Below are 19,842 nucleotides of genomic sequence, written 5' to 3'. Positions count from 1 at the left end.
AAAAAAAAAAACCCAAACTTAATATACATGAAATAACCTCGCTTAATGTGAGTTGCTTAAGAAATCCAGGTTTCTTCATTTCTGAAACCCAACCTAAAATTAATTTCTCTAACTTTAATTAATTCCTTTCCCTTTCATTTAGGAAAGAGTAAGGTGAGGCAGTACCAAAAAAGGAGGTGGAAATGGAAGAAATAGATTGAGACTACTATACAGAGGGGGATCGAAGTCTTGAGGGCATGTAACGCTAAGGAGTTCTCCAAAATGCTACACTCAAAAAAAGTGTGTGTGTGTGTGTGTGTGTGTGTGTGTGTTTGGAGAGAGAGAGAGGAAGAAAGAAGATGAATCAGAGACATGCTTGTCAGAACAGGAATAGTGAATAATATGACTAAGCCAGCATTAAACTGTCAGTAGAACCATAAGTAAATGGTGGGTTTAGGTTCTACTGCAGAAAAGATGCATTTCCCGTGATTATTCATCTCACATCATCTGGACCCAGGAAAGGCATCCTTACATCTCCATAGAGATGGAATGGTTTCTCCCAGGCCTTGAGGTGCCCGGAGTCTTTATTCCCACCCCCACCCCCACCCCCCATCCCCAAGCATTCTTTTTTTTTTAACTTTTTTTTTTGAGTTATAGTCATTTTACAATGTTGTGTCAAATTCCAGTGTAGAGCACAATTTTTCAGTTATACATGAACATACATATATTCATTGTCACATTCTTCTTCACTGTGAGCTACCACAAGATCTTGTATATATTTCCCTGTGCTATACAGTATAATCTTGTTTATCTATTCTACATATGCCTGTCAGTATCTACAAGTTTCGAACTCCCAGTCTGTCCCTTTCCACCCCCCACCCCCTCAGCAACCACAAGTTTGTATTCTATGTCTATGAGTCTGTTTCTGTTTTGTATTTATGTTCTTTTTTTTTAGATTCCACATATGAGCGATCTCATGTGGTATTTTTCTTTCTCTTTCTGGCTTACTTCACTTAGAAAGACATTCTCCAGGGACATCCATGTTGCTGCAAAAGGCATTATTTTGTCATTTTTTATGGCTGAATAGTATTCTATCATACAAATACCACCTATTCTTTATCCAGTCACCTGTTGATGGACATTTGGGCTGTTTCCATGTCTTGGCTATTGTAAATAGTGCTGCTATGAACATTGGGGTGCAGTTGTCTTTTTGAAGTAGGGTTCCTTCCGGATATATGCCCAGGAGTGGGATTCCTACTCTTTTGAGGACTCTCCATACTGTTATCCACAGTGGCTGCACCAAACTGCATTCCCACCAGCAGTGTAGGAGGGTTCCCTTTTCTCCACAGCCTCTCCAGCATTTGTCATTTGTAAACTTTTGATTGATGGCCATTCTGGCTGGTGTGAGGTGATACCTCATTGTAGTTTTGATTTGCATTTCTCTGATAATTAGTGATATTGAGCATTTTTTCATGTGCCTATTGATCATGAAATTTATATGAAACCAAAAAGACCTAGAATTGCTAAAGCATAACTGAAGAAAAAGAAAGAGGCTGGAGGAATAACTCTCCCAGACTTCAGACAATACTATAGAGCTACAGTCATCAAGACAGCATGGTATTGGTACAAAAGCAGACATATGGACCAATGGAACAGAATAAAGAGCCCAGAAATGAACCCACAAACTTTTGGTCAACTCATCTTCGACAAAGGAGGCAAGAATATACAATAGAATAAAGACACTCTCTTCAGCAAATGGTGTTGGGAAAACTGGACAGCAGCATGTAAATCAGTGAAGCTAGAACACTCCCTTACACCACACACAAAAATAAACTCAAAATGGATCAAAGACTTAAACATAAAACAAGATACAATAAACCTCCTGTTAGAAAATATAGGCAAAACATTATCTGACATACATCTCAAAAATGTTCTCCTAGGGCAGTCTACCCAAGCAATAGAAATAAAAGCAAGAATAAACAAATGGGACCTAATTAAATTTGCAAGTTTCTGCAAAGCAAGGGAAACCATAAACAAAACAAAATGACAACCTACAGAATGGGAGAAAATTTTGCAAAAGATGAAACTGACAAAGGCTTGAACTCCAGAATATATAAGCATCTCATATGACTTAATAAGAAAAAAAGACAAACAACCCAATCCAAAAGTGGGCAGAAGACCTAAACAAGCAATTTTCCAAGGAAGAAACCCAAGCATTCTTAACACAGTGATCTGAAGAGACCAAAGATTTCTGTGTGCCAAGTACTATTTTAAATACTGGCTTTGCACTCAATATTGTTAACATCCCCTTTTTATAGCTGCAAAAGTTAAACAGCTGCCCAGGATGACTTACCCTATTAGTAAGCAACACAGCCAGGACTGGAACCCAGGCATCCAGGTTCCAGATTCTGCCATCTTCACCACCATCAACACTGCTTTCTAATAAGAGTGGTTAAATAAATAATCAAAAGCCATACATCCAATGCACGAAGAATGCTTTTTACAGTCTCATGTTTCAGATCTCTGACTAGCCCAGCATGGAAAAGATACTGCAACAAAGCCAGCCAGTCAGCCCTGGTTATCAATTTGAGGGATTGTTCACAGCCTTCATCAGGACTTACTATTTTAATGCTCTTCCAATGGCCTCTGGGGGAAAAAATGTGTTGTGTTTTTTATAAAAGAAGAGAACCTAAAATCTGTACTTGGGGTTTTATTTATTATCCTTACCAAAATGCTTGTCTGGTGAGAATTTTAATAAAATTTCATTTAGAGATGGCCAACAGACTCAATCATCTGGTCAGTTCCTACAGCTACAAAAAATGTTAGACATTTCACTCTAACTATTAGCGTTCACTCTGATGCCATCAGAGATTCTATTTACAAATCCCCTTCCACCCCCAGCCTTGCTAGAATTAGAAAGAGACAGCTCGTGGTCTTTTCTCTACACATCTTTGCTTTTAACTTTTGCGCTACACTTCGATCCAGACCTAGGTATTGACTGCAGGTGTCCGAGGCAGAAGTGGTTTTGAAAGCACTGAGTGAAATCAGAACTGGTTTAATTGTGTTGTCTAAGACACACACACTACAGATGCTGTGATGATCCTTTATAAAACAATACTCGGTGTATGATCTGATCAAAGATGCAAACATAGAGCTTTCTGAAATAGTCGGCTACCCAGCATTACAGAAAGGCGTGAGTGCAAGCTAACCCTTGCTGTCATAGTCTTCTTTTATTAAAATGTAGCATGTGCCCTTCGGTATTAGGCACAGTCTGAGGTTAGTTTAGGACTCTACCCGATGGAATAGTGTTATATTATGGGTTAGCATGGCTGAGGGGAAAGTGACCTGGATTTGTGAGTCATCGAGTCTGTGTGTTCTTAGGTCCTCACTCTGTTATCTTACTGACCGTCTAACAAGTCGCTTAGCCACCCTCCACCACGGCTCCCTTGCATTTAAAACCAGGATGAGAATACCCACCCTTCTTCCGACTTGAAGGGGTGGTTCCACAGATCAAATAAAATGATATATGTAAAAAGTACTTTGCAAAATGTTCAGTATAGACAAAGTTATTACTGAGCCCTGTGGGGAAGACAGAGTTAAACCAGATCTACATCTTTTAACACAGCCTAACTTTTCAGTGATAAACTGCTGTACGTTTTACAGCTTCCAGTATATTTTTGTATGTTAGAACAATATTTATGAGTTCATTTCAAAGCTTTCCAATTTCAGTTAGACTCGGTGGAAAGCTTACACATTAAAATTTCTCTATAAATCATTTATTGCACAAATATGCACTTTTATTTAAAATTTTTTTTAAAAGAAGGAGGCTTTAATTGGTAAGGATTGCCTAACTATTTACTTTGGGTAGCTACTGTGAACATATTTTTCATACAGTGGGCAGTTAATAATGTATTATAAAGGTTTTGTTATGTCCACTAAAATATGTGATCTTCAGGTGTCTCTCCCCAAAGTCTTATGAAACTGCTTCCAACAGAAAATCTTCATTGGGTTAAAGTCATTTGGTAGCTAAGTTATAAGATATATGTATTTAATCTCTCTTTTGGATTAAACATTTAGCTAATAATTGTCAGGAGGGTTTTGACATTAAAAATTTATGACTCAAATAAAATTTCTCTGTAGAAGTTCAGGTACTGAGATATGAACACAGTAAAATGGACACTTTTGGAGGATGGCCAATTTTAAGAGCACAAAAATTGTCACCCTGGGTCAGACCAGAAGTCTATAGTTTCTTCCAGACTGTATGTCTGACAAGGGCATCCAAACATAACTCTGGACAAAAGAACTGTTTAATGATGTACTCAGAGGCTGGAGTGCTATCCAAACGTTGCCTGGATGTTGAGAAGCCATCACTGGGCTTTGCCTCCATCATTCCTGAACACATATCGTGACATTTCAGACGGTACAGGTGCTGGAGATAATGAGCTTGAGATGCTTGTTATCCTCTGGGCAGACACTCCATTTCCTTTTGTTTGAACTCAAACTGCTTCCTTCCAGCTTAAAAGTTTCCATCGTTCTGGGATTTGCCGAGCAAGCCCAGGTTGCACCTGCCCACACCCTACACAGCTCCCTGCAACCTGTAGCTCTCAGGTCCACACCTTTTTGCTCTTCACTTTATCTGGAAACCACCTTGTCCTCTTGATCACTTTAAGTTGCCCTGATCAATCTATTTTAATGAGTGTAGAGGGAGATTGGGGTTTTCCATCTGAAATAAAATAGAAACTTGGCTGAAAACCAAGAATTTTCATCAGCCTCCTGACTCATGAAGTTCTGGGGAAACTGACCATCAGTGAAACCTCCGTCACGACTTTCTCATTAGGTACTGGTTATGTTACCTAAGGTCAATAACGTGTTCGGTATCTGTGAAGCTGATAGAAATGAATATATAATGGGGGGAAAAGAATAGGGAAGGGATATAGAAAAAAAGGATATCTTCTTAATCTCCCTTAAGATTAGCTCCCAAGGTCAACCCAATAATGTCTCTAATTGTTGCTCATTATTTCAATAATTCCAGAGATTTACTACTTTCTGGAATGCAGCTGTGCAGATTAAAAGAAACAACCAATTACTTTTCATGACGGAAAGAGTGTCCTATCGTTTATGGAGGTAAACGCCTTGGGAAAAGGGTGAAGGTCAAGTATTTTGAACCCTGGATCATTCATAGCATAAGGCTTGGAACCCAGGCATATCTTAACATGTGAGAACTGTATCAAAAGTCAAAAGTCAAATGAATAAAGGGTAGGAAAAGAGGGGCAGGTGGGTCGGGGATTTAAGTCTGTTGCTTCCATCTGGTGTCAGAAACCAAATCAGAAGCCTCACAAAATTTCAGGGCAAGGTCCCATTTTTTTTTTCCTGGAAAATAACCAAATGTTACATAAGCATTGAAAATGTTTCATGAAAGAGCAAAACAGTTTCACTACTTAGGATGAATTAGGGTTGGGTTGGCTTTTGTGATTAGCCAAGGAAAAAGGAAGTTTGCAGAGAATAAGGTAAAGAAGGACAATTTTACTTAAGAGCGATTTTCAAACACTTCAGCTACAAAAACAAACAAAACAGTGGGCTAATTATAAATAACTCAGGAACTCTTATGAAGAAGGAATGTTCCTTATCCAGTCATCCGTCAATATTGTGGTATATTTATACAATGGAATAGTACTCAGCCATAAAAAATAAAATAATGCCATTTGCAGCAACATGGATGGACTTGAAGGATGTCATTCTAAGTGAAGTAAGCCAGAAACAGAAAGAAAATGCCATATGATATCACTTATATGTGGAATATTTAAAAAAAAAAAAAAAGACAAACAAACTTATTTACAAAACAGAAACAGACTCACAGACATAGAAAACAAACTTATGGTTACCAGAAGGGGAAGGGGGTGGAAAGGGATAAATTGAGAGCTCGAGATTTGCAAATACTAACTACTATATATAAAATAGATAAACAACAAGTTTATACTGTATAACACAGATGAGATATATTCAATATCTTGTAGTAGCTTATGGTGAAAAGAATATGAAAACAAATATATGTATATTCCTGTATGACTGACGTATTGTGCTGTACACCCGAAATTGACAGAACACTGTAAACTAACTATACTTCAATAAAAATATATTTTAAAAAAAGAAGGAATGTTCCTGACCATTGGCAATTAAGTATGGGGCTGCCATAATCCGCACCATGGGAAATCAGCAGCCAGTACACCTACCCTGACTCTGGTTTAGAAGAAAGCTCAGTCAGCAGAAGGGGAGCTTCAGAATAGGAAAACCTTGACTCTGGATCATCTGAGATGCAAGAAGTAGACCGATATAAATGTAAACAGAATCCCAGGCTACGAGGGAAATACAGTGATGGTCAATTAAATCCTCAGCCTTCAAAAAAATGAATGAGTCCAAGTCTAGAGGCAGAGCTGTACCTAACAATCCATCACCCCACCCCTGCCCCAATCACTTCCTCTTTTTTTTTTTTTTTTGTCTCTTTCAGAGACAAAAGATTAAAACACAAGAGTTAGAAGAAAAAAAAAAAACTAAAAAGGAAAAAAGTGATGGTAAACTTGAAAGAAAAAGTGGCTGTGGCGTAAGTCATACGTATGTCCAGCAGCTTATGAGAAGCGAGACCTGAGCAAAGAAACAGAGCAGCTCATTAGCGGTAATGTCAGCTCCGGAATTAGCAGTGACATCTCTTCCTTTCTGCCTGTACATCTGTTCATCGTCCCACTTCAGCTCCACACCAGGTACCAAGTACTAAACTTGTGCCAGATGCTGGGAACACGGATATCTGACGTGGTCTTCCCTTCACTGGACCCGAGGTCCAGCATGGAAGTCGCTCCTTTCCCTCCCTCTTCTCTCCAATCTACCCCGCCTTATCTTCTGGATGCCTCATTGGCAGATGACAAGGTAGATGAATTTTCCAAATAAAAACAGGCATGTTTACACTTAAAAAGATAAACCAGAAAAAAAACCAGAATAGATCCAGAAAGGTGAGAATGTGTGAGTGCTCTAAGGTAATATCCTATTTAACTGCCAAGGTTTTCTTGACAGTGCTTTGTCGTCAACCTTTCTAGAATGGCTGACTGCTTAAGAATTGGTTAGAAACAACAAAACGAAAGTGCCTAGAGTTTACAGGCAAAAAATGTGTTTGATACTAAAGTACAACCGTTTTCCAAAAGGCAGCCTTTCCTCCTGACCCAAAGGAAGCTTCCACCTCATACACCCATTCATCCAGCCATTTGTTTGTCATTCATTGTCCATTCATCTAACCATTATTTATGGTAACCCTACTATATTTCAGGCAATGCGCAGGCTCCAGGGATAAAAAGGGCTTCGAAGGAAGGAAGGAAAGAAGGAAGGAAGGAAGGAAGGAAGAAGGAAGGAATGGAGGGAGGAAGGAAGAAGGAAGGGAGGGAGGGAGGAAGAAGAAAAGAAAAGAGAAAAGAAAAGAAAAGCTTCTGTCTTCATGGAACTTGTAGTTTAGTAGAGGAAGAAAGACGCTATTCAAATAATCATACAAATACAGAATTTATATACCGTGATAAACGCTATAAATGAGCAGTCCAGGACACTAGGCAGCATGTATCAGGGTAACTGATGTAATGTGAGGGACCAAGGAAGGCTTCAGAAGAACATAAGAACGGGACAGGCTTGGAGAATAGAGAAAGTCTCACCAGAAGACTGGTGACAAGGAGCCGGAGTCAGAGGGGAACCAGATCCCACGAGGCGTGTCCTGGTAGGACATAAGGAGACTTTCTTTCATCTGATGAGCCCAAGGGAGATGACAGATATCGGTGTGTTTTAAACAGTAGCAAGAGAAGTCCAGCTTTATGAGTTCAAACCTTATATTGATGTCTGTATGTATGTGTGTGTTTCTACGTATGTGTGTTAATGAATCCTTATATGTGTGTGGAATAGCTCTAAAAGGATACAAAAGAAACTGGTATTAGTGATGGCTGCTGGGGAAGGAAAGTGACAGACTGTAATAAGCTAGGGTAAAAGAAAGACTTCATTGTCACTGGACTCTGGGGACAGAGAGGGCCAGAAAAGAAGTCAGTTGCTATAAACAGTTTTCACTGAATTCGGAAGATGCACAAGACTGAGGTGGACAAAAATATAATAAAATAAGAGAAAAATAAACAACAAAATCAACTCTATGTATGAGGGGACTCGATCCGTTCCTGATGTTTGCCACCTTAACTGTGAGGAGGACTCCCCAGTGCACAAGCAGACTGCTAGGTTTTGAAAGCAGTCAGCGACTTAGAGAGCTGGAGAGACACTCCAGCCAAAGAATGTTGGCTCGTGGAGTGAAAACAAAAACAAAATAAACCAACACCGGGTTTAAGATAACGGAAAGAGCTGATACTATCTATGCAAGCCCCACTCAGATGTGCCTTGAAAGACGCCTGAAGGAAAAGCTTAGAAACTTTCCCCAAAGTGCTATGTACAACAGCTTTTACCATCTGGATGAGGAAAGGCCCAAACCAGCAAAATACAAGGCACCATAAATGCGGGAACAAGACTATAACAGGAGAGTGAGGAGACGGGTTTGCAAGGTCAGCAAGTCACTGCGTGGCTGAATGATGGGGCTGTGAACCTCACGCAAAGCAGTTTCGGGCACACACACACACACAAAATGTGGTGAAGGAGCTTTTTTTTTCCCCTCTTCATAGTTGTTGTGTTTTTTTTTTTTCCAGAAATACCACTTCAATCAAAGTTTTGACAATTATGAAACATGTCAGCCGATAGCGAGAATTCATCAAATGTGCCATAAATGACAAGAAATGAGACGCCAAATCCTGAAATTGGATGGGCTTCAAAAGTCCCCGACAATCACTGCCATAAATCACCCCGGCACATCAATCTCTGGCTGGAGGAAGTTTTGCAGAGAGCAAAGACGCGAGACAAAAGCACATGCAGAAGAAAGATGCCACGCTGTGGATGGGAAAGGATGACCCTCTATTGCAGGACTGTCTCTTGAGTTACAGAGGTTGCAGTTATGCTGAGACTTAAGAGACACCACTCATCCCCATCTCTGTGATGAAAATACACAGAGGTCTCCGCTTGTGCAGCAAGAGACACAGGGGTCCAAGACGAGCCCTATGATCTTCTTGGGATCCACGCTGGCTCTGCCAAGGGAACTCTAGCCCACAGAGGATGCACACTCCCCGTCCACAATACCCTCAGCACTCAGTTCAAGTGTGGGCTGGAAGAGAAGACAGTGTAGAAGACAACACGGCATCCATTTCCTTCGCATCCCAAAAGGAAAGGCTTGGGTGATTACTTTTTATTGACTCAGAGTCTATGGCGTAATCTTGATAAAAGGTGACAATCTCTTCTAGAATCTTCTCTTCCAACTCGGCTACTTTTACTTCCTTTAATGCAATTAAATACAACAAACCTGCCTGCTAGTTATAGGTTTTCAATGCATATAAACTGTCAAATTTTCAAAAAGGGTTCCATAAACTTCTGAGATCTCTCTTGAAGGACATAATCTAGTCATCCTCCTTCTCTTAAGCAGTCTGACCCATGTTGAGCCACTAGTGAAAAAAATCCCTTAGAAAGTAGCAGTAACTTGATTTTCATTTGATTTTCAGCTCTGCCATAAACGCCATTACAGTCAACTTAATGGTTTGAGGGGCAGGGGAGGTCTTTTATCTTTGCGGGGAAAAAATGGCATTAGCTAGTGAAGACGGCAGTCAGCCGCTGACTCACTGGACTCTTGCGCCACGTCTAACACCTTCAACAGTCCGTTAGTCACACAATCTAGACAGTGTCTTTCCAAGCCCAAGAGGGTTCATTTGGAACACGGAGAGCAAGATCTTCTTAGGCATCAGATTGCCCAAAGTAATGACCCAATGCAAGCCGCAGGAATCTGTTACCAAAAAAGGCACTTCCAGCCCCAAGGCATAGGTCATAAACTGATTTCTTAATAATCATCTTAAAAAAAAGAGAGAGAGAGAAACTACAAGCACTACTCAGGGGTGGTGTTTTGAAAGAATCTCAAGTACACAGAACAGATTTCCAGGGCTGCATTCCCTGGGTCGATTTGTCACATCAGGAAATTAAGAAAGGGCAGGTATCCAGTTTCCTCATGCTTAGAGAGTTTACAAAGTGGTCTCCCTTATCTACATTATCTCATGTCATGCTCATAACAGCCCTAACAGACTAGTTACAGTCTGCAAATGTCAAGGATACTGAGGTTCAGTGAACTGAATGGATCTGGTCCAGGGCATTCAATTAAGGGACAGAGTCCCAGTCTTCTGATTATCCTCAGCCCCCTGTCTCTCTACAAGCACTTGCTCTGAGTATCAGCTGACATGAAATGTGGATCTGAAAGGCAAGCAGACTCCTTACTGACCATCTAAGGTTTTTGCTGGGCTGCAGTCTTCGGAGAAGCCCTCACCACTGTGCTCTGAGCTCTTCACAGTGATCTGAGAAAACCACCTGCCCCACCAGCAGTCACCCCATCCTCAAGTCGACACAAAGCTTTCAATCTCCAACCACCCTTATTTACTCCAAAAAAAATTTTTTCCCAGTGCATAATTAGCACTCAGATCAGTTCCCAGTAACTAAAAGCACAGCCAAACACGGCAAAATGGCAATGGCTGAATTTGCAAGCCGTCCCCAGTTCCCTTCCAGGCTGTCTTGGGAAATTATTACCTTTTATTAACGCAATCTCAGAGTTTACAGTTATCAACAACATGCAATTATCAGCACATATTAGGCAGGCTGTTTGATGCTTGGGCTTACTTTTCCATTAATAGAAACGCTGTAGTTTCTAAGTGAATTACAGTGGGAATTGATGGTTGCCAAAATGAGTTTTCACCTACAAGTGAACATTTTACAACCAATTAGGTAGCTGTAACTGGAGAAGAAGAAGGAGGGTTGTGGCTCCAACCCGCAAAGGCCCTTGTGGTGAGGACCACATCTAAAGGGAAGAGAGCCTGCAACCCTGGACAGATGGTGACGGTCCCAATGCCTGGGCCCCTGAAGCAGCCATTCTCTTCCCAGAGCTGCCAGTACTCCACCGATGGCCCAGAGCCACATCAGAGAAAAGACAAGACGCTTCTGGCCTCGAGGAAAAAGAAATTCTTCATAAAAAGCACACTTCCGGGTTCCTGGGAGAGTACCAGGTGTTCGCAGAAAACTGACACATGTGAGAGTTCAATGGAAATTCTAACATGCTCCATCCACCAGATGCTGTGGTTGTTTACAAAATATAGGAATCTGCCTACTTTATTTAGCTGGGTATCCAAAACCTGATGTCTTCTCATTTTCTAAGTGAAAGAACAAAGTTTAAAATATTTATTTCCTTATATACTTGGCTGGGTGGTGGGTGAAATGACTACAAGGAAAAAAATAAAGGTTAAAGGGAGATAAACTCACCCTAATATATACATCAATATGTATTAAAATCAAGATATGTTCATGTTCCATTAGATAGACAGTACACGCTGGGCAACACACAAAGAACTGCATGTACCCAGGAGTTAGGAGTTTAAAATCAGAAACTCTTAAAAATAAATAAATAAATAAACAAACAAACAAATAAATAAATAAATAAATAAATAAATAAATAAATAAATAAATAAATAAATAAATTTAAAAAAAAATAAGAAACTCTTCTAGGGATGCGTTTGTAGATTCAACATTTATGAATGGGAAAAATAAAACCTATAAGGAATCCTTTCCTAAGGGCTGTGACTTCTACAGATAATATGTGATTCAAAAGGTAGACTCAGGTAGAGCTGGACCCGAAGCCTGGCTCCTTCACACGTGAGTTGTGTGACCAGCACAGACTGACTGACTCCTCGAAGAGTCAGTTTCTCTGTCTCACAAGTGAGACTCTTGAGAGTGCTAAATTCCTGTGTTGTACCATGTGGCACAAAGTGAAATGCTGAATAAATCTTACTGATTATTGGTCTGTGGATAAACTGACCTTGAACACCGTAAGAGAAGGAGCTAGAAGCAGTGATCCTTGGCGAGTCGACATGCCCAACCAAGAGTCAGCATCGCTGCTCTTTTCTCTCCTTGCAACTGACAGATGCCACTGGGTACTAACTTCAGCTGCAAAGTAGAGCTCTCAGAATGCAGGCAACTTCCTGCCCATTCCTTATTGATTTTGAGCACAAATATTTTCCCACAAGTATTTGTTTACTCTCCCCCAGGTTAAATTACAAGTTCAACCCAACTCTTGAAACACATCATTTAAACGTCACTGAATGGTTTTGTACTCCACGCAATGTGGGTGGCCTCAATTCTGCATGCTGTCAAAACTTAAGAATGATGTTTATCCAGAAAAAATTCCCAGGGATATTTCCTCGTGAAAGTTGCCAAGGTATTCAGCTCTCAATCTGATAATGATCAGATTTAAATCCGTGCCTTTCTCTCTCAGACTCTTAGAACATCTCCCCCGCATGCCACCACCCTCAAATAAAATAACCACAGTGTGGTTCAGGCAGGTCAAAGATTGTATGAGAAGGGTTTTCTTCTGCTGTGGGTTTTCCCGATACTAACAGAAGCTAAAGATGTAAAAAACCAACCTGGGCAGGGCAGACTCAAGATGCTGAGAAAAAAATGGGAAAAGAAACACCAGAGTGACAAATAAATAACAGGACTTGGGAAAGAAAAGTGTTTATACCATCTAAACAATAATTAAACCACCTGGGAGCAAGTATTCTCTTATCAGGAATAATTTCATCTAGGTCTCAGGTCTGTGGTTTAGAAAGAGAAATTAGAGGGTTCTCTGGGTCTTGCCTTCTGTTTCTAGAATGTGTAATTTCTCTTTCCTCCTCTCCCCCTCCCCAAGTAAAGGGAGGATAGGGGGATGAAAACATTAAAGAAACAACAAAAAGAGATACTTGACCACTTTTACTCTTAAATTTTTACCGGGGAAGAGGGGTTAAGAGCTCAGTGGAAGAGCATATACATGCTTAGCAGACAGGAAGTCCTGGACTCAACTCCCAGTACCTCTACTAAAAAGAATAAATAAATAAAATTCATTTATATATGTATGTATAACTGAGTCACTTTGCTGTATACCTGAAACAAATACTGTAAATCAACTACACTTCAATAAAAAATAAAATTAAAAAAAGAATATCTAACTAAAATAAAAATAATTTTAAGGTCCTTCAAGGTGATCAAATACTTCCCTTCTCCCCACTGGAATTTGCACCCATGAAGGAGGATACACCTTCTCCTGGATCTGTATCTTCAAATGGTGCAGAGGGCACAACAGCCAGTGGACGGAGCTGGATGAAGCAGGTCCAAGGGTAGCATAGCTGAGAGCCTGGGGACATGGGTAGACTGGGAAGGTCCCGCCCAGCCTATATGGGGAACAGGTGGAGGAGGAAACAGCTGGTACTCTGCTCCAGCTAATGGTGGATGAGCAAAATCTGAGCCTGGACTTGCCACAACTTCTAACTTTTCATCCAATAAAAGATAGAAATTTAGATTTCTTTTCATATGAAAAAAACCTCAGTTCAAGTCAGCAACTAACTCAAAATTAAAAGGCTTTAGAGCCAATCAAACTCCTCTGTAGACAGCCAGTCTTTGACCTTTAAACTATAGTGTCTACACCCCCTGGACAACTATCACCTTCATCGGACTGCCCAGGCATAAACAAGAGTTTTTTTTTTTATTCCCTCTTCGTACCTAACCCTCAAAGAGATGGTAAAAGCCTGTCTCATGTAAGGTTAAAGTAATTTTCTCCCTCCTTCCTTCTTTTTCCTTTTTTTGCGTATTTACCCTTTTTCATGGTGGTGGTGAGAACCGTTGAGATCTACACTCTCAGCAAATTTCCAAGTACACAATACAGTATCATTAACTAAGGTCCCCATGCTGAGCATCATATCCTCAGAACTTACTCATCTTATAACTGAAAGTTTGTACCCGTTGACCTACATCTTCTCATTTCCCCCACGCCCAGCCCCTGACAACCACAGTTCTACTTTCTGCTTCTATGAGTTATGACTTACTTAGATTCTGCACATAAATGATACCATATAGTATTTGTCTTTCTCTGTCTAGCTTATTTCACTTAGCATAATACCCTCAAGGTTCATCCATGTTATGACACTTAGGTTGTTTCCATATCTTGGCTATTTTGAAAAATGATGCAATGAACATCAGAGTGTAGCTACCTCTTTGAGAAACTTTCATTTCCCTTGGGTATATACCCAGATGTGGGATCGCTGAATTATATGGTAGTTCTATTTTTAATTTTTGAGGACCCTCCATACTATTTTCCATAATGGTGGTACCAGCATTCCCACCAACAGTGCACAAATTTCACTGTGACCTTTGACACTTCCTTATGATTCACAGGTGTGGTGAAGACAATCGTTAAATTTTCAGGAAATTTACACAGGCAGCTGATGTGATATTGGTAGCTTTAAACAGGCCATGGTGAGAGTACTCACACCACAGAAACTGGCAACAGTACAAAATAGAGCTCCTCCTCAACCCGAAAGCCAACTGTTAAACACTGACCACTCTTTGAGAGTCTGTCTAAGGTGCCACAGCCTTTAAGTGACTGGCTGAGCACGTGGGTCAAGAAGAAAATAAAAGCACCAAGTTCAATGCAATATTGATATTAAGTTAAGGAAATTGTTGGGTTTCCTTTCATTCCCTGGTCCTCAAATCTCAGTTTCTGGAGCAGCAGCAGCATTTCCTGGAAACTTATTAGAAATGCAAATTCTCAGGTCCCACCCAAGACCTAGTAAATCAGAAATTTGGGGGTGAGGCCCAGCCATCTGTTGCAAGAAGCCCTCCAGGTGACTATGGTGTGCACTGAATGTGGAGAACCACTGCTTCAGGACAACACAGATGTGTTTCATGACCCTAATCATCTGGTATCTTTAAAATCCCATCAAAGCTTCATAGTGTCTTTCACAGACGGTAAGAATTTAACTTTTAAGCTAAGCTGAAATTTTATTCCCAGGTATAAAATTTAATTCATAACCAGGCATCAGGTGTAAAACTTGCTCTCAAGTGAGAATTCTGTGTACACTTCTTTCCACTTCAACCTCTTTAATTATGAAACATATCACTTGAGAAAAATGCAGCACAAATTCAGTTTACAGTTTATCACAAGAAAGTCTAGGGCCGGGTGGCCACCCCTCTGACTGTCAAGAGTCCTTCCAGAGGTAAAGTAACTTCAGGTATCTGTGCCCCCTGCAGTTCGCCAAATACCTGCCCTGTTCTTTTACGCCAGACCAGTCTGCATACTTGTAAAGACTGTCTGGCCGCTGTAGCATATGAGGTTGAGGCCTCTGCATTCCACAGAACTGTCCTAATCCTTCTGCTGTTTGTGATTTCAGTACTGCTTTCCTGTTGTCCAGTGCTCAGAAATCTCAAATATTAACAAAAATAAACGTTACAGTGGTCCTGGTGATCATGCAGGACCTGTCCCAGCTCTCAGGTCTTTGTGTCAAGAACGTCACCCAAATGCATACATTCAGATTCAGGGCGTGCCTTCTGCCTCTAAGTAACCCTTCCTATAGATTCAGTTTCTCAGTTTATTGAAAGAAAAGTTTGTATCTGATTATCTTCTAAATCAACTCCAGTTTCTACGCTTCTACCCAAGATGCATGTATTAGCAAAATCCATGTGAAAGCTGGGTCGCTGTTGAGTTGGATCTTCACTGTATAATTTTAATCACTGACTGTTATTAAAGGGGAGGAGAGAATCTAAAGATTCACTGGGAATAGGAGACAAACTAAAAACAATGATAATAATAATAATAATAAGACAAATAATAAGACAAACAGAGGAAAGCTCACTCCAGTAAGATTCATTCAACATCCATTATAATGGATATAAGACTCAGATTATTCACACGGTAGAACATAACATCCACAATGTATTAGGTTGCTCTTCGAAACAGTGGATTTTTAAAAAGGCAGCTCTTCGTGTACTTTGTTAATTCTTGATACGGCTTCTGGAAGTGACCTAGTTTGATTTCAGATCCCTTTGGAATCCTGCTGTGGGTGATTCTGAGACAATCCCCTAAAGGTACTATCGTTTTTTTTTTAAAGGAAGCTTTGCAGCAGGGACATGTTTCCTTGGTTACCAGGATCACAAGCATATGTGCCATTCCAAACACTTCCTTCCAGCGATCTTCAGACGACATTTCTAGAAGCTGAGCAAAGTCTACATCTTCTTCTCAAAGAGAAAAGGGATAAAGGCTGATAGCACCTCTCAGAGTTCTAGATTGTGGGCTTTTCTTGGAGGCTACACTTTCAGGCATAGAAACAACAGCAGACCCGACAATGATGGAAAAGCAAACTGGCGTTTGGATCACACAGATGGCCAAGTGACGGCCTCCGCCTCATGCGCGGACTTACAGTCCTGATGCCACGCAGCACCGTGGAACAGAGCAGCACTGGACACGACTCTCACTTGCTGCTTTCCCAATGGGGCCTATGTTTCCCAGCTGCTGTGACATTCAGAATGACCACCGATTCAAATAGGGGACTGGGCCAGGGACCTCTCTGATTTACCCTTGCCACAGGCTGCAGAGGCGAGAGAAATAATTCTGCTAATGGCCAAAGCATGACACTTATCATACTCTATTTGGACCCAGGACACACACTGCTGGGAAAGTTACCACCAGAAAAACAGAAAGAGAATACCACTACCCCCACATAGGCGTTAATAGTAGAAGGAAGTTTATAAAGTGAAAAAGCTTTCAATTTTTAATGAAAAAGCTAAATTAGAAATTATAAACTACACCATATGTTTTGGGAAACACGGTTTCTGACAATATGTTTAGTATGTTAAAATAGAACGTTACAAAAGGGTCTTAGAAACAGAGCATGCATTTGGAGCGGGAGAGGAAAGAATGGAAAGGGGACAATTTTTATTTATTTATTTATTTTTTACCAGAGGTACTGGGGATTGAACCCAGGACCTCATGATGATGCTAAGCATGTGCTCTACCACTGAGCTCTACCCCACCCCCAAGTGTTTCCTCTAATACTAACCCTGGACAGGTTAGAACTGTGCTTAGTTCTTCATCCAGAGTGTAACTTAATCCTCAAGTCTCCTGTGCAAAGCCCGTGAGGGGCAGCGCTGGGAAGCAAACCAGATCTGAAGCCATGAAAAGTCAGTGTGCTTTCCAGAACCACACTATTAGAATCTGCCACAAGTCCACTGACAAATAACATGGCTATTGTAAATTTTAAAAATAAATCTGCCTTATAGACAAATGGAACAGAACAGAGAGCCCAGAAATGAACCCACAAACTTTTGGTCAACTAATCGTCGACAAAGGAGGCAAGAATATACAATGGAATAAAGACAGTCTCTTCAGCAAATGGTGTTGGGAAAACTGGACAGCAGCATGTAAAGCAATGAAGCTAGAACGCTCCCTAACACCATACACAAAGATAAACTCAAAATGGATCAAAGACTTAAACATAAGACAAGATAAAATAAACCTCCTGTTAGAAAATATAGGCAAAACATTATCTCACATACATCTCAAAAATGTTCTCCTAGAACAGTCTACTCAAGCAATAGAAATAAAAGCAAGAATAAGCAAATGGGACCTAATGAAACTTACAAGCTTCTGCACAGCAAAGGAAACCATAAGTAAAGCAAAAAGACAACCTATGAAATGGGAGAAAATTTTTGCAAATGAAACCAACAAAGGCTTGAACTCCAGAATATGTAAGCAGCTCATACAACTTAATAAGAACAAACAACCCAATCCAACAACGAGCAGAAGAACTAAACAAGCAATTCTCTAAGGAAGACATACAAATGATCAATAGACACATGAAAAAATGCTCAATATCACTAATTATCAGAGAAATGCAAATTAAAACTACAATGAGGTATCACCTCACACCAGCCATCATTCAAAAATCCACAAATGAAAAATGCCAGAGAGGCTGTGGACAAAAGGGAATCCTCCTACACTGCTGGTGGGAATGCAGTTTGGTGCAGCCACTGTGGAATACAGTATGGAGATTCCTCAAAAGACTAGGAATAGACTTACCATATGACCCAGTAATCCCACTCCTGGGCTTATATCCAGAAGGAACCCTACTTCAGGATGATACCTGCACCCCAATGTTCATAGCAGCATTATTTACAATAGCCAAGACATGGAAACAGCCTAAATGTCCATCAACAGATGGCTGGATAAAGAAGAGGTGGTATATTTATACAACGGAATACTATTCAGCCACAAAAACCAACAACATAACGCCATTTACAGCAACATGGATGTCCCTGGAGAATGTCATTCTAAGTGAAGTAAGCCAGAAAGAGAAAGAAAAATACCATATGAGATCGCTTATATGTGGAATCTTAAAAAACAAAAACAAACAAACAAACAAACAAAGCAAACAAAACATAAATACAAAACAGAAACAGACTCATAGACATAGAATACAAACTTGTGGTTGCCAAGGGGGTGGGGGTGGGAAGGGATAGACTGGGATTTCAAAATGTAGAACAGATAAACAAGATTACACTGTATAGCACAGGAAAATATATACAAGATGTTATGGTAGCTCACAGAGAAAAAAAATGTGACAATGAATATATATATATATATGTTCATGTACAATTGAAAAATTGGGCTCTACACTGGAATTTGACAACATTGCAAAATTATTATAAATCAATAAAAAAATGTTTAAAAATCTGCCTTTTTTTAAGTTCAAACTTTTTAAACTAGGATATAATGCTTGGCATTTCTTCTTCATCTAGACTATTTAGAGGAATAAAAATTTTTTTAATGTATTCCAAAACCAAAAGGTGGCCCAGAAGACGAATGATTTCAGATGTAACTTCTATGAACTCAGTTCAAACACATACATGCACACCCCCAATATCCAAAACTCAAAACTCACAAGAGTCACGCTTTTTCAGTGCAACATTTTAAAAAGTATCCTCAGAAACACGATTTCTTTCACCACAAAGCTCTGGGAATGACCCTACCTGGAATCTAAAGTGAACATTTCTCTAAAATTCATAAATAATCTGTATTTGGACTACTTTAAAGTTTAAAAAAAAAAGTTGACATGATGGCTTCTCTAAAATTTTCTACTTTTTCAGCATGAGAAGTTCTTTACAAACAAAAACACTCAAGCAGTTATGACCCATTTTACTATTGTTTCTCTTGCCTCCCTTTCTCTCTCTCTCTCTCTTTTTTCCCATGTATCCCTGGCTTCCAAATTCACATTCGTAAATTCCAACTCACTCCTAAATTCCACTTTCGTAATTCCAGCTGGCTAATCGACCTCTTCATAAGCACACCCCATTGGGCACTTCAAAGTTGACATGTCCCCAGCGATATGATCTCCCATCAGATTCCTCAGCCTTCTCACTGACACCACTATCCAGCCAGTTAACCCAGCCAGAAACCACAGAGGTCCCTCGGATTCCTTCTACCTTTTTCGCCCCCCTCTACACCCTATCCATTCCACCGTCTACATCTCTTTCCACTGCCTCTCCTTTTCTGCACCCTCCTGTGCCTTAGTTCAGAGCCTCAGTCATCTCCTGCCTGGGATACTGGAACTGGATAACATCTTGTTTGAGCCCTTCCCCATCTTATCCACCACCAGCACTATAATTCCAAGTCACTCATCTGATTCACCAAAAACACTTTACAGTAGTAATTTCTTTGGAGTTGGGCAGGTTAGAATTATGAGAACATTTCTCTTTTGGGGTCAGTTTATTCTACAATGTTTCCATGGACAAGTATTACTTTTCTGATCATCGATAAGGATAAAAAACATACCCACTAAATAAGGCATTGGGCCCATGATGAAGTTAAAATTCTTGAGCCTTGAACACAAGGCCCTTGATCATGTCTGTCTATTAGTTCCT

The 19,842-nt window shown here is 40.2% G+C and overlaps 1 protein-coding gene and 1 long non-coding RNA gene across 4 annotated transcripts in view; one reads left to right on the top strand and one right to left on the bottom strand.

The window, feature by feature from the left end:
• EXT1 (exostosin glycosyltransferase 1) overlaps window positions 1-19,842 on the bottom strand; it is a 258,787-nt gene that overhangs the window by 174,258 nt on the left and 64,687 nt on the right. The gene's annotated exons all lie outside the window — the stretch shown is intronic.
• LOC116659833 lies at window positions 3,565-12,917 on the top strand. Of its 2 annotated transcripts, none has more exons than XR_004315196.1 (3): window positions 3,565-3,648; window positions 8,522-8,525; window positions 12,908-12,917. It is a non-coding gene; the product is annotated as an uncharacterized LOC116659833 (long non-coding RNA). The 2 variants fall into 2 exon arrangements; XR_004315195.1 differs by lacking the exon at window positions 3,565-3,648 and adding an exon at window positions 3,658-4,693.

This window comes from Camelus ferus, chromosome 25 (genome assembly GCF_009834535.1).
Source record: "Camelus ferus isolate YT-003-E chromosome 25, BCGSAC_Cfer_1.0, whole genome shotgun sequence".
In the NCBI taxonomy this organism is placed as follows: Eukaryota; Metazoa; Chordata; class Mammalia; order Artiodactyla; family Camelidae; genus Camelus; species Camelus ferus.
The sequence above is the reverse complement of the archived record's forward strand: the minus strand, read 5'-3'. Positions and strand labels throughout refer to the sequence as shown.